The 27,475-nt window shown below is 48.8% G+C and overlaps 2 non-coding genes and 1 pseudogene across 2 annotated transcripts; 2 read left to right on the top strand and 1 right to left on the bottom strand.

Annotated features, from left to right (window-relative positions):
• The first annotated feature begins 203 nt into the window (after positions 1 to 203).
• On the top strand, positions 204 to 364 carry LOC149344266 (U1 spliceosomal RNA). Its single transcript, XR_016283349.1, has one exon. It is a non-coding gene; the product is annotated as a U1 spliceosomal RNA (small nuclear RNA).
• Positions 365 to 12,628: 12,264 nt separating this feature from the next.
• On the top strand, positions 12,629 to 12,700 carry TRNAT-UGU (transfer RNA threonine (anticodon UGU)). The gene has a single exon. It is a non-coding gene; the product is annotated as a tRNA-Thr (tRNA).
• Positions 12,701 to 20,692: 7,992 nt separating this feature from the next.
• LOC149344264 (omega-amidase NIT2 pseudogene) lies at positions 20,693 to 21,550 on the bottom strand (annotated as a pseudogene).
• Positions 21,551 to 27,475: the final 5,925 nt, after the last annotated feature.

Below are 27,475 nucleotides of genomic sequence, written 5' to 3'. Positions count from 1 at the left end.
AAGTTTCTTACTTGGAAATTGCTCTTTAATCATTCTAGCAATATTTATAAACCTGTGCTCGGCAGTCGTGCTTTACGTAGGGATAGTATAAAAGAAATGTTTCAACAACAGAATACGAAATATTTGCAGGGAAATCAGGAGGCCCAGCTGCGCCTTGTGCTGCGTCCGCCAGCGTGGCTACTCTTCCCGACCCAGGCACAGGCATACTTACCTGGTGCTGAGTTTCCGATGGTCATGGTGGTCGGGCTCCGTGTTGAGGCCCACCATTGCACTGCGGTGGGTTGACGCACGCCACTTCCCCAAACTGGGGAGGCTGGAGCATTCAATTTTTGGTAGTGGGGCTCGGCGTCCGCGTCAGCCCCTGCCTGATCACAAAGCAAAAATGAGAACAGCGCCATAAAATTTTTTCTAAACACAAGTGCTGCTTATCTGTTATCGAAAACAGTCTTTGGGCTTCCGATTCTATGTAGACTACCTCCGCCTTAACAAGATTGCACGATGACTCGACAGACTGCTTGCAAAGTGCCCAAATATTTTCTTCTAAAGATTTGCTTTCCAGGTACTGGCAGGTACCCATGCAAGGGGACGATTGCCCAAAACTGCCTTTTTAACCCTTGATGGCCTGCATAAATTTACTGTGATGCATGGTGATGCCTTTCAGTCTTTGTAATGCTCCTGCCACCTTTGATAGGATGGTGGATACCACTGCCTGTGTTAACTCGACAATATAGTCGTGTTTTCACCTTAGTCTGACGCACACCCCTACCACCCTGCCTCTCTGACGCCGGCCTCCAGCCCAACTTCAAGAAGCGTCAATTTGCCGCCCGCCAGCTTACCAGTTTAGGCCACGTTGTCTCCAAGGGGGGTGTCCGTCCGGACACGTCCAGACTTCGTGCTGTGGCTGCGTTTCCTGGACCTACTTCTATCAAAGAACAGTGCAGCTTCCTAGATCTGTCCTACTACTTCCGCAGGTTTATATGCAACTTTGCCTCAAATGCTGCGCCTTTGAAGCAACTTCGTCCTGCAGTTCCGTTTTTTCGCAGTGGTCCCGAGTGTGTGGCAACGCCTTCCATTCCTTGCGCCGTCTCCTCACCGCCTCGCCGATACTGCGCCATTTCGACCCGACTGCACCTACCGAGGTCTATACTGGTACCAGTGGGGCGCCGTACTCGCCGAACGCAAATCTTGCTTTGCTGAATACGTCGTTGCTTATGCCAGCCGCACTATCACAAAGGCTAAATCTAATTACTCGGTCACTGAACAAGTGTGCCTGGCGATAGTGTGGGCCTTTACCGAGTTCCTCCCTTACATCTACGGCCGCCCGTCTGAAGTCGTGGCCGACAAACATGCGCTGTGCTGGCTTTCCTCACTCATAGACCCATCCGACCGCCTCGAGAGGTGCGCCCTTCGCCTACAGGAATACGATATCCGCGTCGTGTATCGTACTGGCCGGAAGCATCAAAACGCTGATGCATTATCCCGCTGCCCACTTCCAGCCATTATTTCCGGTCTTTCCACCTCCAGCGCCTCCTCACCGCGCTTCATATCAGCGCCGTTCATTCGGCGCAGCTTGCCGACCCACTCATATCTGGAGCTTCTCATCAGGCCGCTCCCGAGGAATATGCACCCGTCCCACCATGAGCAGCGCCGCAGAGCCCGTGCGAAGGCACTCCATCGAGCGTACGGCCCCCAGCCGGACGCCGTATAGGTGGACGCTGCCTGCACGGGTGATGAAGCGACAGCAGCTGCGGTGGACTCCTCTTCATCCACCCTCCTCACACTACCTCTCCCTCCAGATACGTCCCCAGAGGCTGCAGAGGAAGCCGCCATTGCACTTGCTATAACCCGCACGGAAGCCCGGTATATTTTAACTGACTCTAAAACTGCGATTCTAAATTTTGCTCGAGGCCGAGTTCATGTCCCTGCTTTTGGCATACTGGACTCGCCCGATGCACCCCCGTCCCGCCAAGTGGAGCTGATATGGGTGCCTGCGCACTCCGGGAATCCCGGAAACGAGGCCGACAACCTTTTAGCCCGAGGTTCTTTAAACCAGGCTCAGGTGGCCTCGGATCGGGGATTCACGAAGGATCGCATGCACTCATTCAGTGAGCTGACCCAGGCATACAGAGCCTCTAGCCAGCTTTACCCCCCGCCCCACCCCTCCCTAGATAACAGACACGCAACACTCTGGCGCAGATTACAAACACATACTCTCCCCTCGCCCCTTACCCTAACCCACTATCATCCCTCCTTCCCCACTCCTGCTTGCGCCCTATGCCCAGAACCCTTCGCTTCTTCCCTCCACATCCTTTCCCTCTGCCCGGCGGACCCTCCCCCACGGGACCTAGAGAACCTCAAGACCTGGGAGGACTGGGAGACCCTGCTGCATTCGGAGGACCCGGCCGTGCAGACCATCGCCACCGGCCGTGCTGCCAGTGTTATGGACCTCAGGAACATAAACACTTGAGTGCAGTGGGGTCGTGCGGGGACCCTGGGGCGTGCCCCGAATTCCTTTGTAAATAAAGTTTTCTCTCTCTCTCTCTCTTGGAACGCGCGACACGTGTCCGTCTGTGGCCTAGCGCCGAACGCCACGTGAGCGGACCGCCAACTTGCGGGGCTGCATTGAAGCGCGCTGCATGCGCCACCTCCTCTGTTCTTTCAATGGCACCGTACACAAGCCCACAGACGGGATTTTGTTCGCAGCACTGTTTTAATGCCAACGCATTAAAGAAAAGCAGGCTGAGCTAGCTTCCTATTGTGGAGCTGGGTGCTCCGGCAGCGACTAGGAAATAGAAACACACCTTAATTAGTGCCCCGAAAGGGTATTATTAAATTTATTAAATTTATTTTCATTACACGATGAGCGTTTACTACTGCCCTCATGGGTCACATATGAATAGCAGAATTTAAGTCCTGGATCAGTGGTGAGCGTGCTCGGCGCTGAGCCGAGTACCCGTGTTCAAACCCAGCCGCACGGCGGCCACGTTTTGACAGAGGCGAAATGCAAAAACGCGCCCGTGTGCTGTGCGATTTCAGAGCCCGATAAAGATTCCCGGCTGGTCGAAATTATTCCTGAGCGCTCCCCAATGACAGCTCTTTTTTTTTTTTTTTGCTGCCGCGGTGGATCAGTGGCTATGGTGCTCAGCTGCTGACCCGAAAGATGCGAGTTCGATCCCGGCCATGGCGATCGAATTTCGATGGAGGCGAAATTCTAGAGGCGCCCGTGTGCTGTGCGATGTCAGTGCACGTTAAAGAACCCCAGATGGTCGATATTTCCGGAGCCCTTTACTACGCGGCGTCTCTCATAGCCTGAGTTGCTTTGGGACGTTAAAGCCCCATAAACCAATAAACCAACGACACCTATTTCTTTCCTTTAATTTACGCCTTCCTCCCTCCTCCCATGACACGGTTGAGGTGTCCACCTAGAAGTGAGGCAGTTACTGCGCCTTTTGTTTCCACAAAAATTAAATTTCACCATGGCTCTACAAAACCAATCCCAAGAAAAAAATAACGAACAAAATAAATTGCCCCGGCCGCGGTGGTCACATTTCGCTGGAGGCGAAATGCCAGAGGCTCATGCACTATGCGATATCAGTGCACTTTAAAGAACTCGAGGTGGTCGGAATTATGCGGAGCCTTCCACCACGGCGTCCCGCATAGCCGGACTTGATTTGGGACGTTAAAGCCCATAAACCTAAACATAAGCCCATAAACGAGTGTTTCGCTTTCCTAGTGGCCGCCGGAGCACAAAGTGACACTGTGGGACTTCCAAGAAGCTAGCACAGCCTCATTTGGTTTTCAATTTGGTATAGCTAAAGAAGAAAATCCGCTGTTCTATAAAATAATTCTGACTACTCAATGTCATATCTGTGCGAAATTCGAACTCGAACAATCCACCCGTGTAGCTGAGAGAAGCATTCTACTGTGCGCGTTTATTGTCTCAGCAGTCTGTATATGATACTTGCACCAGTAGACGACGCTTCAAATACCGCTGCGCATTATAGCTCCGTTTTTACCTACCCTGCTCTAATCATAGTTGTGACACTAAAGCGTTGCATTTACTAATATTTGTAAGCCGTGCAGAGGGCGCGAAGCAAGTATTTTTTAGATCTAGCACAGCACTGTATATTAGTGTGGTTTTAAAAATTAATTAGTGGATTTTTAGTGGATTACGAAAGCAGTTCCAGCAGAATGCCTGGCGGCGAGGGGGGAGTCCCGCCTGTTATGCCGACGCCAGGATTCTCAAACACACAACACCTTCAGGCGCCACTGGCCGGGGGGATGGACAGGAAACCACGAAAACCTTTCCGCAATCCATAAGCAAACGCACATATATCGCTATTCTATTTCTGCAGCTCGACAAGCTCTCCCCAACTGATTAGGCTAAACGAAGTTACATAAGGATGGGGCCCATCTGCTCGTTCTGGTTTTCTCGCTTCATACATGTCGCTCAATGTTCTATTGCCCGCGGTCCCATATACTGAGCTAGTTAAAATAATTGGGCCCCTACTCCAGCTGATCTCCTCGTTCTGGTTTTCTCGCTTCATACGTGCCGCTCAAAGTTCCATTGCCCGCGGTTCCATATACTGAGCTAGTTAAAATAAATGGGCCCCTTCTTCTGCTGTCAGATGTGAGGCCGTGGGCTGCAGCCCCCTTAGATCCCCCCTTAATCCAGCGCTGCTGTTTTTGCAGAGTATGAAGTACACAGACTTTCAGAGTCTCAATCTTTACTTGCTGGGTGGTCGCCTTGGTTATGTACATTGTAAATTCATTCCTGCATGGGCCAAGCAGTGGCCTGCAGTATTATTAAATAAATAAATAAATAAATAAATAAATAAATAAATAAATAAATAAATAAATTGCGTATCCATTAGGTGAGCCAAGAAGGGAGAGGGCGAGGCCTCTTTTGAGGCAGCACCCTTTCTCCTTGATCGGGAGCGACGCGAGCGACGCACGCAATTTTCAGAAGTTAGAGTTGCGGCAGTTGCGGCTTTTGCGCCCTTAGCGTGAAAACACGGCGGCGTCCTTCGAAGCGACAGCCGCCCGCTTCAGCCGATTCAGTAGTCCTTGCGATTCCGGTCGGCATGTTTACCGACAACTAATGGTATGTTTACCGACAACTAATGGTGTAGTTGCTTTTCGCTATGACTTACCTTGCTTCGACGATAAAGTTTAAGCTGAAATTCAGCCGAGTTTTTGAGATACGCTCTCGATTCTGGAGCGCTGAAGCCTAATGGGACCTCAAGCTGCACCACTGATCTCCACTAGGGGAGCTGGATGCCGCATCGGGAGCCCGAAAGTGAAGCCACCGGAAGTAAACGGCCTTGTCCCGGAAGTCAGCCTTTGGCAGTGCATGAAATCGGACCCCAGCACGGTTTTTCAGTTCCAGTTTTGTTTTCCCACTTAGCATTTCTTCTTTTCGCCGTTCTCGTCTTTTTCCATGACAATGCCTACCTTTTGCGCCGCCAACTGAGCGAGGAGACCAGCGAAGTCTTCGGGAAGGACGTTTCAAAAATAAGGTCCCATTGCATTTCAATGGGGCGACACTAGCAGACAAGACGTCGCTACACACAGCAAGTATGGAGCCTCGTCTACTCGGCTCGGTGTCGTCTCGTTTGCCTAGCTTCGCCAACTCTGCTCTTTACTGCGATGCTTGTTCCCACGCTCAGTTAAGCCCAAGTTATGCTATCAATGGGGGATAAATATAAGAAAGAATAGGTTGAAACATTCACCAGGCAGCTTACTTTGCAGCGACCATTTTACCGAATTATATTTCGACCGAACCGGAGCGAGGGCTAGGCTACTATCTTGTGAGGTGTCGACAGTGTTCGGTTGGTTCACATTAGCGCCTCCAAAAGGTATGGTACTGCTTTTTCGATGGAGCGTGTCATGTACTGTTTCGTGTTGTTGCAAGTTAAGCCTGAATAGTCTTTAATTCGTGGTGCTTGGTGCAGTTGACTTCTAACAGCGCTTCTCACGCGCACTGCACCATTCGCCTTTCTTGTCAGTCGTTCCTCTCGCGCTGTGCCTTTTCTTTGCTGCACGAAAATTCGGTTTTAAGGTGACCTAGCCTCATCGTCATTCCACTACTTCTCCTTTTACGCTCGGAATACAAGAACCAGGCAAGAACATAGTGTTTAATGCACGTACCCCTTTGCCGAGGCAGGGTGAGACCTGCATGCCTGTTTTCTTCGCTTTCGCAGAAATTACAGGGTTCTGCACACAATGTTCACATTTCTCGCGTTCAGCTTGCTTGTTCCTTTCATATAACAGCAGACATCACACGAAAACAACGCAAAAAACTGAGAACGAAAGGGCGAAAGACACGACTTTTTGCATTGAAATACACAGCAGACACCCGACTTCCGGGACAAGCGGTCCAACTTCCGGTGGCTTCACTCGCGCTCGTCTCGGAAAGCGGGAATGCGGCATCCAGCCACCTAGTGGAGATCAGTGAGCTGCACTGCTACCGTCTGCAACTGTCCGAAACGTGAAAACACAAACGTCCGGAACGAAACAAAAATAGATTTGGAGCTTTGTCGCGGTTTTTTATGTACTTAAATGACGTAAGACAATAGTTTATATTTAAATTTACACGTTTTTGAACATAAGACGTCATGTGGTGGAAAATATTCTTGCTCGAATGGTTTGTAGTTAACATTTGATTCACTAGAAGCCGCCACTGTTTTACGTTGCTTATTTCATTTTATTTTAATTTCTGGGTCATTTTGCAGGCGAAAATAAGCGCGGCTGTAATAATTGACCTAAAAGACTATGAAATATTATACTTTGGCAAATTAGCGGCAGTGGCGGCCATTTTAGAAGGGCCTTTCGCCTCCATGTCAAACAGGTCGCGTTTAACGTTTGCAGAACGCTGTACTAAAACTGTCTGTTAGGATAAGTGGCTTGCGGCACGCTAACGCAATTTCCCTTAGGTCCGCTATTACGCTAATGCTGTACTAAAACTCTCTATTATCAAGCAGGTTTTCTGCTATATCCTCCGCTCCTTCAAGCTGAGAGAACTGCTCCCTGTTTTCATTATCATTGGGCTTTTTAGTTGGCTTCTCCTCTTTGGAACGAGGTGGCCTACAGATGGGGGATTAAGACGCATCGCTTTACCCGCTGATGTTGTTCGCTCCATATCTGTATCTATGCGTGCGCTTGTTGAACGAACTGCCATTTTTACCTCTGCTTGGCTAAGGAAGCTGACTGAAGGTAAAAATAAAGTAGTTTAACAAAAAGTATGTATCCAACTTTATCCTTCAGGTGAAGAACCGTTCTGGAGGAGGTTGCCCTTGTCGCTCGCCATGAACTGACGCAGCGTTTCTTGTGCTGTTTATGATTGTCGCTGCCAGCGCTTTTCCTGCTGCAGTAATGCAGCGGTGGCGACCAGCTGGCCCAGGCGTTCTACGTGTACACTCGAGGCTTGATCAGCCTTCCGCTGTTTTCTTTTTTTGTGCAGCTTGCAGAAAGAGCTGAGCAATACACTGGGCGTCGAGGTCTTCGGTGCGTGCAGCCAGTCGCACATACTGCGCCTCGCCGACTTTTCCATTTTTGCAGCCGTTCATAATTCTCGATGAGTTTGCACTATAGCTGCATTTTCATTTGCTTCACATTGCGCCGACCCCATTTTCGGTTCTTTCATTCATCGCAGCCCTCACAGACATGCACAATCAGCAATGCAGTGAGGCTATCGGGCGCGCTGTCTTAAGGTACAGCGGCTTAGAGGTTTGTACGGTCGACATGCTTAATCTATTTGCATTCAGAAAGTGAAGTTGAAAAACGCTTGCTTGCCACGCTTGCTGTGGTTCGCACTTATTTCGAAGCATTGTTTTTTTGCACTGGTAACACTAGTTCACTGAATCTGTTTGTATTTTCCACTTTTTCAGTGCGCTACGTGGTGGCGCTATCTGCAAAGTTAAGGGCCGGGGTTTCATATTTACTGTCACTGGGGTGTGGAATTACTGGCGGTGGCTAACTGCCCTCCCAGGAGTCGGTCTCACGACCTACGGCAACGAGTTTAACCTGTCGGCATAAATTGCAGACCACCGGGTGACAACAAAGCCACGCAAGAAATGTAGAAGGTTTTTGGAAATCGTGCTTTCTTGTAAGGCGCTGAGTTCGCGGAAACGAAGGAAGAGAGAGGGTGATCACTCTTCTTATCCTTCGTAGAAATTGAAACGAAACCTTATACTCTCTACGACACCAACAAAAACTACCCAAGAGACAGTACAAGTCCAGAACACCGAGATATTGTTAGACAGATGTCCTGTTTCACAAATGACAACAACATACAAGCGAAGCGATGAAGTCCAACTGAACAGCTAGCCGTCTACTGCACGGCAATAAGGCGGCTCATAAGATGAACAAGATGTCTTTGACACATACTAACTTGCCCCTAAGACAGTTGCTAAACGTTTACAGGATCCGCAAAACATTTCTAGACATCTTGTAGAAGTCTCAAAGACGGGTTGTCTACACCTTCAAAGGCCTATTCTCCTGATCACCAGAAAGTCCAGTAGCGCCTCGTCAAGATAAACAACACTTCATATAGATGGCTCAACTGACCCATGGGACACTTACTAAATATCTGTAGGACGACTTGAGAGCCCAGAAGACACTAAACCTTCTCAATATATTCCAAAAAATGACCCATCGGGACATTTAGTATCTCTCGAGAAGGTGCTGACTTTCCCAGAACATATCGAAAAAATATTTCCACAACACCTTTTCGTTCCAGGGAAGGCCCCAAAAAGACCAGTTTCTAATTTCTGAGATGTGGTTTGATGCACTTCGTTCTGTTTTGTTGTACAGCATGTCGTCAGCATATCGGTCATGTGTGCAATATTTCATGCTCCGTGCGAAACTGTACCGCCAGTTTTCTAGCTGCTTTAGATGTATGCAGTGGGCTGAAATGATCACAAGCAGCAGACGAATTTATGCACCATGGTGCATACAGACGGCACCTTTTTTCTAAACTCCTGGCAAATCTGAAAAAGAAAATTAAGGAAAAAAAACAAAATGCAGGCATCAAGTTGATGTACCCTGAGCAAAATTATAATGACTACGAAACATATAGCATTTTGTCACCGACAAATGTTTGACGTACGCAGGGCAAGTTTACTTAAGCGCGCAAGACACTGCTGGTGCGCGCAAGGTAGCAGATAACTCGAGAAAGAAAGACGACAATGTAGCCTCTAGAATGCCAATGCTTGCCAAGTGCTAGTTAATAAAGTTTAGCCGCAGTACGGCGCCACTATAGGAGTTAGTAGTGTGGCATTACTCCCCCTCTCTGAAGTGCACCGACTCGGTGCGGCAGCAATGGGAGGCAGGACGAGAAGGGACGGCGCATGTGTCTGGTGTGGTATAGACACGCGTGATGGGCTGGCGGGCTTGGTACGGCTTCGTCTGGGTGACGTGGAGAACTTCGGAGGTCGGACGTATAGCGGAGCGAACTTTTTGGGAAAGAACTTCGAAGGTGAGCTCACTGTGTTGGAGGAGCACCTCGCAGGGACCAAAGTATCAGTGTAGAAGCTTCTCAAAGCGCCCTTGGATGTAGATTGGGCTCTACACCCAGACTCGTTCCCTGGGTTGGTAACGCACATCTCTGCGGCGGAGGTTATAGCGGCGAGCGTGGCGATCTTTCTGGTGCCGGATGCTCTGTCGGGCGAGTTGTTGGGCGGCGTTGGCGTTACTAATGAATTGGACAGCAACCCATAACAGAGGAGGCAGTACTAGCTGGAAGCAACATTGCGTCCAGCACGGTTGTAGCCTCGCGACCGAGAAATAAACGAACTGGAGTGAAGCGCGTCGTTTCCTGGATCGCAGTATTATATGCAAATGAGATGTAAGGAAGTACGGCCTCCCATTTCCTGTGGTTGGCGTCGACTTGCGTGGAAATCATGTGAGCGGTCGTCTTATTGAGCAGTTCGGTGAGGACGCTATTTTGAGGGAGGTAAGCGGCTGTTTTGCGGTGACTGGCGCCGCCGCAGTGACTGGTAAATTGTACAGGTGCGGCCAAAATAGGTCGGAGCACGCTTCGGGGTTTCAAAATTTTTTTCGCGCGTTCCGTAGACAGGATATGACGGCTTCTTGGTTTGTTTTGGTTCAGTTTATGGGGTTTAACGTCCCAAAGCGACTCAGGCGTGAGAGATGCCGTAGTACTCGGGAAGGACCAGCTGGAGTTCTTTAACGCGCGCTGACATCGCGAGTACATGGGCCACTAGAATTTCGCCTTCATCGAAATTTGACCGCAGCGGCCGGGACCGAACCCGCGTCTTTCTGGTCGGCATCCGAGCACAATAACCGCTGAATCACAGCGGCGGGCTCATGCGTGAGCACATCAACGGCACGTGCAAGGACATGTATAAAGTACGTCCTGATTCTCGTTGCGTAAGACGTGACAAGAGTGTGATCACCGAAGCGTCCGATTCTATCGAGTAAACAATGAGCCACACCATCCCTTAAACCCAAAGACCTGCCTGACCGTCTCTCAGACCGGAGAACTGTGCTACTGCAAGCACTGCCAAACAGATCTCGCTCGGAAAGGCCACTGTGAGGTCCTTCAAAGTCCCTATTGTGACGATTTTATTCTTGCGGGACGGCGTGTTACTAACTGTTAGTGCCCACGGCGCATCGCTTCGTTTCCTACGTAACAGACGACCCTTCACCTTACAGCTGGCCAGAGTCATGTCAGTCACTCATCATGGCGTCCGGCGTCTCTCATCTCACGTTTCATAATGAATAACAATACTGACATAACACAGCCCATGGCAACGAATGCCCAGGAAAATGAACGGTGGGAAGCAGACAGGAAACGACGGAAAGCATCAAGTTCCACGCAAGCCACTACCCCTACCCAAAGGCTTGCGGAGAGGTGCAAAACTTCTGGCCTACATGGCTTGATCTGGATGTGTACTGACGGAAGCGTGTTGGCAAGATTAAGGACATGCACTTCATCGTGCAGGCAGCGAGGAGGTTTCGCTGCACACATTTTCAAAGGATACAGATGATACGGGAGACACCATGATTTGAAGGACCTAAACAGTGGGGCTCGCGGACACCGTAAAGCCCCTCCTCTGTAACCGCCAAAGTACAGAAGGCATCAGAACGAAGCACAATGGTCCATAAAAAAACATTGAAGGAGTAAATATGAACCATTCTGCGAATGCGAAGGCGCCTTGTGGCATGATAGCCTCTTCAGTTTAATCTGATTCTACTGAGCCGGTCTGACGTCATGGCTTTCCAGTAACTTAGCCCTTTTCACACGCTTCTCTACGCCTAACCTTTACCCACCTAAGAGGAGGATCAAACCATGTAAAAGCAAGCTTTTTCATCTTTGTGAAAGCAAACAGAGAAAGAGAAAGAAGCAGCATAGTAATTAAACGCAGGGAAAATAAAAAACGGGGTGGTCTTTATATCTAAATATAAATGCTAATTAAACTGTGAATTGGGGCCTGTTGGTTTTTCATGAAAACAGCCAGCGGAAGAAACGGCACGAAGAGACAGAGCGCTCGTGGTGCGCCCCTCTCTCGTCCCCTTTCTGAGGACATCATCATCATCATCATCATCATCATCATCATCCCCTTTCTTGCATTAGCTGTTTTCGTACATGTTAGTATAAGGTGAATGTAGGCAAGAAGGCCACGATGTCGTGAGGGATAATTCACCATTCTTAGTCGTAAAGGCATGATATATGCCAGGTGTGAATTTCAGGGAAGATGATCACTAATGTTTAACAATTGGGTTTTTGAGGTAAAGAGGAGGTTTTTTTGCGGCGTAGTAACACCAGTGTAGGCGGACGTCAAAAAGAAAGCCAATCTATTGAAGGAGTGAAATTAATACCTTATTTCTAATATGAGAGAAGCCAACAGCCACAGAAACCAAGGAGCACAGGGGATTTTTTAATTAATTTTTTTGGTGTTGATCAAGTAAGAATATTACTGAATATGTTGTCGCTTAAAGCTAATTGATTAGTAAAGCAGAAGAAAAGCAGAAGATTGCGTTCTACGTCACACCAGCGGTAACTCATGACGTTCCACGTCCGCCGCTTACGAACGTGGGTGGCGCTGATGAACACTTTCAAGGTTAGGTTACTTGTAAGCATAAATACCCCCGAAAGCAGAAGATTTGACAGCCGTCGCCGTAGCTCAGAGGTAGAGCACCGGACGCGTAATTAGGAGGTCGTGGGTTCGGATCCCACCGGCGGCATGTGGTTGTTTTTTCTTCTGCTTTTCTAATCAATTAGCTTTAAGCGACAACATATTCAGTAATATTCTTACTTGATCAACACCAAAGACAAAAATTAATTAAAAAATCCCCTGTGCTTCTTGGTTTCTGTGGCTGTTGGCTTCTCTCATATTTATAACGAGCCCCTCATTCCCCTTCCCTTGTTTGCGTAATTGCTTAGCGAGGGTCTCGGTTCTGGCAGCCTTGACGCTATAGGAAGCATAAGAGGGTTCTCACACAGCTTCCACCCTCGCCGTTCGATGGCGTTCTACGTCACACCAGCGGTAACTCACGACGTTCCACGTCCGCCGCTTACGAACGTGGGTGGCGCTGATGAACACTCTCAAGGTTATGTTACTTGTAAACATAAATACCCCCGAAAGCAGAAGATTTGAAAGCCGTCGCCGTAGCTCAGAGGTAGAGCACCGGACGTGTAATTCGGAGGTCGTGGGTTCGGATCCCACCGGCGGCATGTGGTTGTTTTTTCTTCTGCATTTCTAATCAATTAGCTTTAAGCGACAACATATTCAGTAATATTCTTACTTGATCAACACCAAAAAAAAATTAATTAAAAAATCTCCTGTGCTTCTTGGTTTCTGTGGCTGTTGGCTTTTCTCATATTTATAACGAGCTCCTCATCCCCTTCCCTTGTTTGCTTATTTCTAATAGTTATATTTGTAACTGTTACCGCTGAGCGCATGATTGCTATTAGATATTGGTAGCTAGCAGTTAGTAATAGTCATATCAGTTTTCAGAATTTCGAAATCGCGTTTACCCTCGCCGCTGTGGCAATACAAAATTTGGCTTCATCGTGTCAAAATACAAGCGCTTTCGAATGCATGCAGGCGAAGCAACGCCTCCAGGGCACGTCACTAGTCGAAATAGCGAAATTTCGTTGAGCCACAGCACCGAGGGTAATCGCGTTTTCGATTTCCTAAAAGTTGATATGAATGTTACGGCCGGCTGCAAATCTCTAATTGCAATGAGGTGCCCGTCGGTAATAGCTGAAAAGTGAACTATTAAAATTCAGTTAATCACTGTAGTAGTCAACATGATTCGCCTGATTTTAGATGTGTGCCAAAACTGGTAATACTATGGAACAAAAAGCTTCTCTTTGCGTCAAAATCTTTATTTAAAAAAAAATTAGTGATAACGTTCCTTGAAACACGTGGTAGGCCTGTATGGGGCGCCTGCATTAACCAAAGGGCGGATGGGGAATAGAGGAATATCCGGGCATCAGCAGCACATGATATCGAAGAGTTGTGTGGTAAACGCAGCTGCGGCGATGTTGACGTTGATGTAGGGTATTGAGTTTTAGGATGGACAGTGTCTTCATTTGGCTCTTAGGTCGGTCATTGCGTGCGATGTCTCAGTGGCTGTGGTATCCGGGTGTTGAGCCCAAGGTCGAGGGGTCGCGTTTCGTTTATGACGAAATGCAAAAATACTCGTGTGCTGTGCGATGTCAGCGAACTCTAAACAGACCCCAGTTGTGAAAATTAATCGGGATCTTCCCTTATAGGTACCTTATAGCGCGCGTGCCGATAAAGGTTGGCGTGCAACTCGGATTATTGGAAGAACTTGAACCCGCAAACAGAAAATAACTTAGCGGCGGCGGCGATAGCAGCACGTGCAAGTCGAGCTTTGAAGATAATGCCCACCGCTCTCGGCCGCACTCATTTAAAATGCGTGTTGTTTTGAGGCAGAGGGAATATATCTGGCACTTGCTGTTGACGAATTTCCTGCGGTACATGACGAGGTACAAATCTACATCGCCCGGTTTTACTCTGGTTCAGAACCGCAATATATTTTTCCTAACTCTCCATGGGAGTTAATTCAATGGCAGCGCGTCCAACTTATTTGCTTGAAGTTGGTTCTACATTATTTACATGTAAACTGCGAAACACCGGCAGCGCTCTTAACTACCAACGACTGTTACCCGTACGCTGAACCAGCTTAGAGCTCTTATCACAGTCTTGACAACCTGGTTCATGCAGTTTGTCATTCCTGGCAAAATGTCGAGTGCCGACTGTTGCACAACCGCGCCGTTCCACCCGTACGAAAAATCGCTGACCTCGTGAACCACCCAGTGGAACTTGACTGCTGCGCTCTTTCGACTCTTAACGCGTTTGCGTTAGCTGGAAGCGTACCTATCAAGCAGGGCACTCGAATTTCTCAGTGTGAACCGCCAACTCAGTGTTGTCCGGCTATCGTCGCGGTTCGTAAAGCCTGTCATATTGATTGTTTAGATTTCTCTAGTGGCAGTCTTCACCTGAATTGTACGGTTGGTGTCTGAAACAATCAAATCAGCCCTCTTATATGAAACCTGAAGATATGAATATGAAACCTAATACGAAACCTAAACACGAGACACAGCCTAAAATAAGCTGTGCAGGCAGGTTGGCCAGCGTGGGTGGCCAGCGTGGAGCGTGGAGTTTTGCGCTGCAGCTGCGGCGCTTGACGCTGCCAAGGTTTCCTCAGACGTCCTGCGAGTTGTAAGTAGGTGGTAGGATGGTTCGACAGGATACCAGCAAGCTATCACAGGAGACTAAAGATCTGATTAAGAAACGCCAAAGCATGAGGACGTTCAACTCCACAGACAGGATATAACTAGCAGAGCTATCGAAATTAATGAATAAGCGCAAGGTAGCCGACATAAGAAAGTTTACCATGGAGAAAATCGAGCATGCTCTAAGGAACGGTGGTAGCCTAAAATCAGTGAGGAGAAAACTGGGCATAGGTAAAAACCAGATGTATGCGCTAAAAGACAAACAGGGCAATGTCATCAGCAATATGGATAAGATAGTCATAAGGGAAGGAATAAAGGAAGGACTGAAAGAAGGAAGAAAGAAGGAGGTGCCGTAGTGGAGGGCTCTGGAGTAATTTTCACCACCTGGGGATTTTTAAGGTGCACTGACATCGCAAAGCACACGGGCGCCTTTTGCGTTTCGCCTCCACTGAAACGCTGCCTAACCGCTGAGCCACAGCGGCGGTTAACCAGTGATGAAATCATTGGGATTTCGTCTGCACGAGCGGTATCGATTGATATACATAGATACCAGATTTGTAAATGTTTGATTCGTGGCTAACTACAGCACAATAATTATCTTATTAACCTTGGTGAGTTGGAAATCAAAGAGCCATCGGGTTATAATACGCGACATCCCTTATACTGGAAAGTTGAGCATTATCGAACTAATTATGCAACACAATCTCTAAAATATCAGATACCAACTCTTCTCAACAATTTTCTTCAAGAAAATATAGACATTCTTAACATTCACCGCAAACATTTAAAACAACTTTTTTTTCCTTCATGATAATTCACGACACTATTTTTGTAATGTCCTTATTAGTTTTATATCTTAAGCAACGTGCAGCTGTACCATACTTTTGTGTCCTTATCGCTATTTTCAATGCTCAGCGAATAAGAACCTAACCGTTCTTTCCTTTGTTTTCCTATGTCAAATGATGGGCTAGACATTTTTATGTGCCTTCATTGCTTCACGTCATAATATGCTGTGCTACTCATGTTCCTTCCGTACCCATAATTTCTTCATTGTGTACATTGTCGACTTGGCCTATCACTGCATTTTGTGTTTGCTCCTAACCGAAATTTGGTTTTCTTTTGCGCAGATACTTGAATCTATTGTACATTTGTAACTATTGTCTTCATTATTCCTTGTTACTAGTTTCTGATCGGTGTTCGGTCTGTGTTCACTGCTGTTTTGCCTTTGAGGGGTTAAGACCTTAGTCAAGCTGCGTACGGAGCTTTTTGCCTTATCTCCTCCATTTTATGTAATGAAAGACCAATAAAGAAGAGTATTATTCATTCATTAAAAAACCAGCGTCGTCGCTTCGGTGGACACGGTTTTGCGTCGCGCGTCTGTCTCGAATCGTTCTTCCTGTCTTCTGTGGACGCGTGGCAGGAATTTTGACTTACCGAGACTCAAAACACGAGCGCTGAGGGGAGATGAGGGGCTCGTTATGACATAAACGTGAAAGAAGCCAACAGTCCCCAAATCCAAGGAAAGCACGGGGAAATGTTTGTGTCTTGTTTTCATTCATGGCGTGAAGTAATAGCAAATTAGTAGTTTGGCAAAATAATTAATCAGAAAGTACGAGGAAGAAACTATCGAGATACTTATGTTAACAGAGAGAAAAGTGAGCGAGTTAGCTCAGTAAAAGTAGTCCAATCACAAATAATATGTCTAAGGGTATTGAACTGTCTTATGTTGTGAGCTGGTTAACTAATTTCTGAAAATAAATTTTTTAACTCCCACAGCTAGGCAACTGGTTGCAATTAGAGATTTGTTCCCGTCGTTAGTAATAGCCATATCGGTTTTTAGAATGTCGAAAACGGGATTATCCTCGGCGCTGTGGCTCGACAATATTTGGTTTCACCGGGCCGAAATACATGCGCTTTCGAAAAGCATGCAGGCCAAGCAACCTTTCAAGTGCGCGTAACTATTAAAAAAAAAAAGCCAAATTTTGTCAAGCTACAGCGCCAGGGGTAATCGCGTTTTGTTGGTTCTAAAATCTGATACGGCTGTTGCTGACGACCCGCAACAAACTTCTAATTTTAACTAGGCGCCTAAATAAAATAGTTAAAAGCTCATTATCAAAAGTAAGCTAACAATCTTACTACATACAAGGATTCATTGGTTTCCTGGTGTCCGCCAACCCTAATAATATTATTTGGAAAATCCATATTTTTACTTCAAGAAACCTATTTTTCGGAGTTACTTAGTCTTCCCTGATATACCTGGTATATGAGCTAGCTAACAGGTAAAACTTCAGAATCGTCTCTTCAGAATAAATTATCCGTGTTATTCTTCTATTGATCTTCTAGTTTTCTTTTACTCATTTCTATTCTCTCAAGACTAGCTGAACTTTTGAAATCGCAAAGCGTATGAGAAATCCGGGCACGCGCGCGTAGCTCGGCCCTAGTTCGGCTGGTAGTTCGCCCGGCTGGCAGCGCCTGCCACATGGCGCTAAACTCACTCTCTCTGAGGCCCTAGGGTTTAGAGATAACAGCGGTAACGGGAACGAATCTGCGGTAGAAATTAGCAAAAATCGATTGGAAGATTGGCGGCACTGAAGCAGACGGTTAGCAATTTTTGAAGTGTAGGATTAAAAATGCATTTCAACGGAATGAGGAATTTATAGACGCATTTGAAACTATGTTAAAGAAATATACGAGAAAAAATGAATAAGAAAAATGAAAAATAACCCGAACAATGAACTGCCACCATCCTGTTTCAAAGGAAACCGACCGACCGACCGACCGACCGACCGACCGACCGACCGACCGACCGACCGACCGACCGACCGACCGACCGACCGACCGACCGACCGACCGACCGTCCGTCCGTCCGACCGTTCGTCCGTCCGTCCGTCCGTCCGTCCGTCCGTCCGTCCGTCCGTCCGTCCGTCCATCCATCCATCCATCCATCCATCCATCCATCCATCCATCCATCCATCCATCCATCCATCCATCCATCCATCCATCCATCCATCCATCCATCCATCCATCCATCCATCCATCCATCCATCCATCCATCCATCCACCCACCCGTCCGTCCGTCCGTCCGTCCGTCCGTCCGTCCGTCCGTCCGTCCGTCCGTCCGTCCGTCCGTCCGTCCGTCCGTGCGTCCATCCATCCATCCATCCATCCATCCATCCATCCATCCATCCATCCATCCATCCATCCATCCATCCATCCATCCATCCATCCATCCATCCATCCATCCATCCATCCGTCCATCCGTCCATCCGTCCATCCGTCCGTCCGTCCGTCCGTCCGTCCGTCCGTCCGTCCGTCCGTCCGTCCGTCCGTCCGTCCGTCCGTCCGTCCGTCCGTCCATCCATCCATCCATCCATCCATCCATCCATCCATCCATCCATCCATCCATCCATCCATCCATCCATCCATCCGTCGAAAATCGTTGGTGTGAATTTTGGTGAGATTTTGCAGAGAGAAGGAAGATTGGGCCAAAATAATCAACATGCTCGCCGAAAATCACCCAGGGCTCTTCAGCTTTCTCAAAATTACAAGGTTAAAGCATCCGCATTTATCTGCGTGATGTTCGTTTATGGCTGCAAAGAGATGGTGCTAGTTGCTGGCGTCCAGGAAAGCTGAGCAAGTGGAAAGTGTTTTTTTAGAAACTGGGTTTTGCGAAAAACTTAAATAAACTAGGGAAAAAACGAAAACAAACGAAAGCAACCGGGGCACATGCACATATGCTCTAACCTCGTTTAAGGAAGCGGAACGAAGCCTTTCTATCTGGTTGCCTTCATGCTGGAGTAACTTTGATTTGTTCGGGATAAATGCAGGTACATATGTTGTAGGTTACCCGCTGCTTACTCCTTCTGCAGTCGTGGAAAAAACTGTGGAACCATCAAGCACTTTTTAAGTACAAAGCTTTAGACCGGATAGAAAGAAAAAGTGAGTGAGGCCGAAATCCAGAATTTACCAGGAAGTATCCGATCTCATAATCCGTGTGATGAAGTCAGAGATGAAGTGCTGCCGATCTGTCGCAGAAGGAAACAAATGGCACTTTATCGTGCACTCTTTGCATGGGTACGAGTTGAAAGTGGCTAGTTATTGTTAGAAAACGTTTTCAGTGTCTTTCTGTGCCACGTGAAAACCCCTTAACCAAGTAAATGCTCTGATAAGGCGATCACAGTCTGTAAGTAGGAGCCGTAACAATAGACGCAGCTTGACGAGATAGTGGAGCGTCTTGGCCGTACCCGGCGCCCGCCTAGTGTAGAGGAGCAACGCCCCAAACCCGAGAACTGCAGCGAACGATTCGTTTTCGAACTGTGCTCCTGGCTTCCGCTCTTCGTTAATTCTGTTTCATGACCACCGCTTTTAACTCGTTCTTAATAGGTATCAATCTATGACGCACATCTGAAGGATTCTGGTATTTTTCGGTCCAAAGTGAATTTCAAACATTTAATTTGAGAGCCTTTATCGTTTGTTACCTATTCTGTAACAGAAAATGACGACACTTATTTATAAGCATGTATTTTGCAGTCTAGTTGTGTCTTGTACAGCAAGAGTAAATGTCGGATATACGGTTAAATTTTTTTTTTCTGGTATAATTTCGTTCCGTTTCACCTGGCCTTCGCTATAAAATGTAAAGCGTTTCCTGTGGAATCGAGAAAAAAAGTTTTCGTACAATATGGTCTGCTTGCGTTCGCCAATTTTCTTCCTATAGTAGATACTTTCTGAATCCCGTGCTATTTGCTTCGCTGGCACTGATATTTGTGCTTACTCGCCAGCCACTGAGTTCTTGCCTCTGCACTACAGGGGCACAGTTAGCCGGAAACCATTGCGAGACATCGGTTTTCTTCATTTTCCTGAAGCGTGTCAAAACTTTCTTTTTTGCCTGCTGTGAATCAATCTTATACGACTTATGCCTAAAGCTAATCTTATGAATGTGCGCTATTTTATCACAAGTGCTCAAAAGGGGGCGGCTTGCGGGCACACAGCACTGTTCACAAATGTCAGCTGTCATAATAACAATATCCCGCGTCAAATTGCAGCTTCATATTGGTGCCCCATTGCGCTATATGCCGCATGACAATAGTATTTCTTTTCCATTTCTCGTTACTAGTGACCGCTGCCTCAGTTTTGTTAAAACTGTTATTTAGTGTTATGAGGTCCCCCTGACATTTTTTCACCATGGGGCCTCCCACAGTACTTTCTCTACACATTCTGCTTGTATTCTAATGTATATTAAGCTTGACTTCTCTTAATTGTTACTACGTATGTAGGCTTCAACAATATATTGCATAGAAAGGTATTTGGCTCAGCTATATATGACTGGAAACCCTATGATGTAACTGCGTTGTCCTCGTGATTATCAAGCATAACAAGTGTGGCCTCCTAGCCATATATATCAACCAAACCTTGAAAGTTTCCACTTGTCTTCTGGAAGAACAGTACCATCGGTACTTGTTATTTGTGGTAGGGGATGTTTCTTCAGTTATTCCAATCGCCGACATGACAAATTAGAGCCACAGTCAACTTACTGCAAGATTTCTTTTAAGTTCTATATTGCGCATCATGAAAAGAATTGGGGATAATGCTCATAGCTGCCTGTCTTTTGGCTTGCGGACTAGCAGCATCATCTATCTTTGCCCAAGTCATCCTTTTAGATTGCTTCAGTTAAGCTATCACTATCTCACTATCTCCGCCGCCGAGTACTTAACAAACGTGGTGAGCAATGAAATGTCCTTGTCCCTGATGTACTAATTGCGGCAGTAGAACAAAGGCTCATCAGCCGTTCTGACACAGTAGCAAGGGAGCTTTCAAACGAGCTTTCATGTACTCTTCGAGACAGGTCGGAAAGGAAATTTTTGCAATGCCTCCGCACAGCTCGCTTCCATACATTGGCTTCTCACACAACCACGCACACTGCTTTATTTCGGACGGAACATTCACATGCAAGTGATGCTTTCAAGATAGAAAACTGGTACGACGCGCATGTTGCACACTCACGGCGTCACAGAGATCAGTTCTCATCCGTCCAAGGTTGGGAAGCTGGCGCCGGACAGACTCCAAGAGCTCGAGATCTACATCAGCTACGACGATTTCCTCCTGCGCGCCAGCTGAAGTGACAACTTTGCCGAGGGGATCGACCAGCATACTGTGTCCCCAGGCGACGAAGGGTGCTGTTGCGTCTGTAGCGGCCGATGCGCTGGCCACATACACTTCGTTATCGACAGCCCTCAACCGTTGAAGAAGCTCCCAGTGGCTGCCACTATGACGGCTGAAAGCACCGGGATAGACTAGGAGCTTGCAGCCTTGCTTTGCGTACAACTGTGCCATTTGCGCAAAGCGTAGGTCGTAGCAAATGCCGACTCCTACCTTGCAGTAAGGAGTGTCAAAGGTCGTGAGTTCGTCCCCCGCCGTAAAACATTGAGATTCCTTGAAAGTTACCGTTCCAGGAATGTCCACGTCGAAGAGGTGCACTTTTCGATGCTTCGCGAGAAGCTTGCCGTCGGGCCCGAAGACAAGACAAGTGTTGTAGAGTTTGCGCTTGTCAACTTCGGTTATGGAGCCGCCAACGAGATAGATGCCGTTCTCCTTGGCAGCCCGCGAAAGCATGTCACTCGTTTCACCAGGGACGGACTCAGCGTACTTGAGGAAGTTGTCAACGGCGTAAAGGAAGGTAAAACACTCCGGCAGGCAGACAATATTGGCGCCGCAAGCTTTTGCCCTCTTGATTTGTTCTCGAGCATTGCACAGGTTTTTTGACTTGCTTGCCACCACATGCATTTGCAAGAGAGCGATGCGAAAGCGCGTCAAAGACATTACTGACTGCAAGCCAGCGTGTTTTTTGCTGTTGTGAGTCGCGGTGAACCTCGACGTACGCAGATGATCGGAAACGTAGCTGTTAGCAATGTTTTTCTCTCTCTTTCTGTCTGTACATATACTCGGTAGTTAAACTCCTCGCTGCTCGCATAGGTCGCAGCTGGTCCGCTGTGCTTCCTGCCATCGCGGAGCGGCGGTTGAAGGTTGAGCTATGCGAGGTATGCGGGTAGCATTGCTGGAGTGCTAAAGGCTGCTCTTGCTCTGTGCAGCTCTGTTTATATTGGACAACGGTTGGTTTTTGAGTCTCTGGAGGCTCTCTTTCTGGCTGCAATATGTTTTATTTATTCATTTGTTAAGCTGTTTCAGTGGTACTTTCGCAGCAAATAAGTCATAGCATTGGAAGAGTGAGCAGCGTTTTATATAAGCTGCATTTAGTTGTCTTCGAAGCGTCTCGTCTCTGTGCAAGGGGAGGGGGGTGCACAGCGGAAATCTTTAGTACTATACGTAGTAGCGTTGAGTATGTATGCTAGAATTCCACAAAATTACGCCATTACCTTTAGAGCGTAGCGTGGAAGAGGCGTTAATATCAGAGATGCACGCTTAATAAATACGGGCAACACGACTCCTATCTTTCACTATTTCTAAATAAAAGATGCACATTACTGATGCGTTTAGTGAGCGCATTTAGTAACACTTGATTTCCAACAAACCTCGCTCTCTCACTGTGTTCGCGCTTTTCATGGTTATGTTTGTGTTTTTTTTAATGATGCGAACATGTGCACGCAGGTCATTGGCTGCTACGGGGTCGTGTTGTATATGAGGTCACTTCCAGGCGGATGCACAGCTAGGAGGACGTAGGAAAACGCAGGTGCTTAACTTTTTATATTAGAAGGTGAACGGCCTCCTCTGCAGCACGCCGGCGGCGCGCTGTGCTACTGTGCTTCGATGCCTGCCAGCTAATGTGAAGGCGGGCTGTGCCTCGCGTGCCTCGCGCGTGGAAGGGAGCAACCAGGCTAGCAAGCCGCGTTTGATGGCGGGTGTCCATGATTTTGTATAAGCTTCGCGCGTTGCGGCCATGTTGTCCTTCGGCGTGTTTTCGCGCTGCAGAGTGTTCACTACGGCAGATGGCGTATTTCGCTTCCGTGAACAGCCGCGAAGTTGGCTGCTCTTACGTCTGCGTGCGCACGAGCTTGGAAACTACCATGTCGCTGCAGGTGCTTGAAAGTTTCACGCATGGTGTTACCGCCACATGGCTGCCCCCAGCACCGCGCGATTGATTATACCGCGGCGAACGGCGCGTGGCTTGCTCCTGCATTTTTTCTAGCCGAACTTCTGTGCAATTAGTTCTACCGTGCAGGGTGTTAGGCATATTATTGATGCAAAACATCTTTACCACCCTCCACCAGACTTGGCGATGAATCCGTGCCCAATGCGCACGCGTGCCCACCACGCGGCCAATAGAAGCACCACTTCGCGCTCGGCAGAAGAGCGCTAGAGCCATAACGCCCATATCACTGCCAAAACATGAAAAAGACGAGATGTGGCTTCGCAGGTGACCACCACCTATAGAAGAGCTTGAGTATTTTCATTCCATCAACGATACAGAGCATCCGCTGCTTGTCTTGTCTTATTGCTGGTCTGAAAGCTTTCTTAAGGGCGAGTTTTGCTCCATAGCCCCTCATAATGCAATCTTTATACACAAGGTAACACAAACTACAACGGGAAAAAAAATTATTTGTATTTGCTGGGTGCAGTAATGTCTAGTTCAAATGAGGCGTGTGGTCGGAGCTTTTCTTGATGAAGGCTTCGTTTTGAAGGTGTTTCGCGCCGTGGTCTAGGTTGCCGTTGTATGCAGCGTCGGCGTAGTGCGTGCAGCGTCTTCATACAGTGCGGTCGGTGGAGGACCTTCTTCGCTTCCTCCGCAAGCAGCCTGGCCTCCACAGGTTGCTTTGTTTAGTTTCCCCTACGGGGGCTAGGGGACCTTCCTCGGACAGCCGCGGCGCAGCTGCGCCTCGGTGATGCAAAACGTGTGGTGGACCAAGACGGGGAGCGGAAAAGCAGGCAGCAATAAATGTCTATATACTGACGGTGAAAATCATAATTCGAATGGCAGTCAAGAGGCGCTTAAAAGTGTTGTGAAAGGCCATCAGTTCCAGGTGTCTTTAAAAGTGGCAACTAATCAACGGCACCTTTCGTTCCTACAAAAGTTAAAGGGCCACTTATTGTCGAGCACTCGTCCTCTGAAAGGGGCTTCAGAAGGGAGACGAAGCTCTCCACATCCTCAGCATCTGAGGCTTGAGGGGAAGCGGTAAACGGAGACGCATACAATTTCTCGAATTCCGATATTATTAATTCCGTAAAAATCACCAAGGCAGTACCACACCCTGTTGAAAAAAGTTGTATGATGCAATAAACTCATACAGTTTATCATATAAATATCATAGACTTATCATACTAATCATAGAAAATTATCATTCAATGTCATACATTTCTATAAAATCATACAGTCATCATAAAGATGTCATAGAATATTGTCACCGACAAACGGGTGAAGAAATAGCTCAGGTTCTAATTAGACGAGGTGGGCGCGCCAGCCAGCAGGCAGCTCGAGCGAGGAAGAAGACGATCTTCGATCACCTCGAATGCCCAAGGCTTGGCAAGTCCCTGCTTAAACAGTTCGGCCGCGGTACGGCGCCACTGGTTGGTTCGGACGGTGGCATTGCTCCCCCTCTCTGAAGGGCACCGACTCGGTGCCGCAGCAATGGGCAGCACAAAGAGGAGGGACGCTGCATGTGTCCGGCGGCAGGTGTAGACACGCCTGAAGCCCTAGCGGGCGTGGTATGGCTTCATCCGTGCGACATGGACAACTTCGGTGGTCGGCCGTCTGGAGGAGCGAACTGTTCCTTGGGGAAGGACTTCATAGTTCACCTCACTTACTTGGCGGAGTACCTCGTAGAGGCCGAAATATCGGCGCAGAACCTTTTCGGAGCGTCCACGCATGCGGATTGGGCTCCAAACCCAGACTTGTTCGCCGGGCTGGTAACTAACATCTCTGTGGCGGAGGTTACAGCAGCGAGCGTCGTGGGTTTGCTGGTGCCGGATGCGCTGTCGAGCGAGTTGGCGGGCGGCCTGGGCGTGACGAACGAAGTGGTCAGCACCCACAACAGTTGAGGTAGTACTAGTTGGAAGCAACATTGCGTCCAGCATGGTGGTGGCTTCGCGACCATGCACTAAACGAAATGGAGTAAAAACGCGTCGTTTCTTGTAGTGCAGTGTTATAGGCGAAAGTGACGTAAGGGAGTATGGCATCCCAGTTCCGGTGGTCTGCGTCAACATATATGGAGATCATGTCGGCGATCGTCTTGTTGAGCCGTTCGGTGAGTCCGTTCGTTTGAGGGTGGTAAGCGGTTGTTTTTCGGTGACTCGTGCCGCTAAGGCGCATAACCTCCTGTGTGAGGGCCGAGGTGAACGCCGTTCCCCTGTCAGCTATAACGACGATGGGGGCACCATGACGAAGCACAATGTTTTGAACGAAAAAGTTCGCAATTTCGTCAGCGGTACCACGGGGGAGAGCTTTAGTTTAACAGTACCGGCTGAGGTAGTCGGTGGCCATCACAATGTAGCGGTTACCCAGCGAGGACTGCGGAAAGGGGCCGAGTAAGTCCATGCCGACTTGGTGGAAGGGGGCTTGTGGCGGATCAATGGGCTGTAGTAGTCCGGCTGGCTTAGTCGGTGGTGTCTTGCGACGTTGGCACTCGCGGCATGTTCGGACGTAACGCTGTACAAGTGCCGCAACCCTGGGCCAGTAGTACTTTTGGCGTATCCGCGCCAAAGTGCGAGAAAAACCCAGGTGACCAGAAGATGGGTCATCATGGCACGCCTGCAGGACTTCTTCGCGCAAAGCCGCAGGTACGACGAGCAGATAGACAGCTTCCGTCGGGCGGTAGTTTTTCTTATACAGAACGCCATGGCGCAAACAGAATGACGACAGACCACTTGAGAAGAGTCGCGGGGGCGACTCTGCGCTTCCTTCAAGATACTCAATGAGAGGCCGTAGTTCACTGTCGTCTCTTTGGTGTTGAGTGAGGACGGACGTGGAGATGGCGCCGAGAAACACAGAATCGTCGTCGGGATCAGCTCGATTGTCCTCGACAGGGACACGGGACAGACAGTCGGCATCACTGTGCTTCCTACCGGACTTATAAACGATGGTGACATCGAACTCTTGAAGACGAAGGCTCCAGCGTGCAAGCCGCCCTGAGGGATCTTTCAGGTTCGCTAGCCAACACAGCGAATGGTGATCACTGACAACTCTAAACGGGTGGCCGTATAAATATGGACGAAATTTGGTCACTGCCCACACAATTGCCAGGCATTCTTTTTCAGTAGTGGAATAGTTCGCCTCCGAGCGTGACAAGGTGCGGCTTGCGTATCCGATTACGCGTTTGAGACCATCCTGCCACTGCACAAGGACCGCACCGAGGCCGATGTTGCTGGCGTCTGTGTGCAATTCAGTGTCGGCTGACTCGTCGAAGTGGCCAAGGATAGGCGTACTTTGCAGACGAGTTCGGAGGTCTTCGAAGGCCTGTTGTTGCTCCTGGCCCCAGAAGAACGGTTCGGCATCTTTCGTGAGGCGGATGAGGGGCTCAGCAATCTGGTAGAAGTTCCGCACAAAACGCCGATAATAGGCGCAGAGGCCCAGAATGCGGCGCACACTTCGCTTATCGGTTGGCATGGGAAAAGCAGCGACGGCGGCTGTCTTATCGGGATCAGGGCTTACTCAGCGCTCACGATGTGGTCCAGAAACTTCAACTCCTGGAAAGCCAAGTGACACTTTTCGGGCTTGAGGGAAAGGTCGGCCGAGACCAAGGGGTCAGTACCTTCCTCAGGGCCGTGGCTAACCGACTGCTCATTACAGAAAAATCGGCACCGGTATCCACCAGTGCAGTAACGTCGCGGTTGTCAGCGGATACCGGAATTTCGCCAGAAACCAGTCGGTCGCAGCGCGTCGTTGAGGTCGTCGGGTCAGGTCGTCGTCGGTCGGAGCGTAGCGGCGAGTCTTCAAATGGAGGCTCTTGACACGGTCCAGTAGCGGCGGCCCTACCCCCGGAGGACGCCGTCTTCAGTTTTCCCGACGTGGGGACGCACCTCTGAACTGGCCAGAGGACGATGGGCGGCCGGGCGAAGAGAACCGCCTTGGGGATGGCGATCTAGACTGGCGCCGCTGCGGGGTCGAGGACTGCACGTTATCAGCAAGGTACAGCTCGATATCCCATGGTCTTTCACCGTAGCGCGGTCGAGGTGCGTCAGGTGAAAACCCTCTTAAACCCATCCTGCGGTAGGGACAGTGGCGGAGGGTGTGGCCGGGCTCCCCGCAGTGGTAACAGAGCGGCCGATTGTTTGGCGTACGCCACACGTGCGCTTTGCTCATGGGGGGCCTGTACTCTTGCGGCACAGATGGTACTGCTGCGCTCGGGTACGCAGAGATGGCACTGGAATGGGAACGACGGGGGAAAAAGGCTTGCATCGCTGGCCCAGGACTTCGTAGTGCCTCGCTGTACGTCATAACAGAGGGCGCCGGCTGTGGAGCTGGGGGCGGCTGCACAGCTCGTCGGATTTCGTCACGGACCACGTCCGTTAGGGCAGCGACACTGGCCTGTGGAGCTTCCAAGCGAAGTTTCGCCAATTCCTCGCGCACAACGCTTCTTACAAGCTCCCGAAGCTCCTCGGCGGGCAGCGACGTAGGCGTGTACTGGGAAGCGGCTGCTACAGTAGCCTCACGTCCGTATTGCGCGCCCCGTTCCTGCAGAGAGCGCTCGATACTCGTTGCCTCCCTTGTGAAGTCGGCCACTGTTTTTGGCGGGTCACGGACAAGTCCGGCCAATAGCTGTTCTTTTACGCCGCGCATTAAGTGGCGCACCTTCT

Source organism: Amblyomma mixtum, chromosome 5, assembly GCF_055824585.1.
Source record: "Amblyomma mixtum isolate Tamu chromosome 5, ASM5582458v1, whole genome shotgun sequence".
Lineage (NCBI taxonomy): Eukaryota > Metazoa > Arthropoda > Arachnida > Ixodida > Ixodidae > Amblyomma > Amblyomma mixtum.
This window is presented reverse-complemented; position numbering and strand designations above follow the sequence as displayed.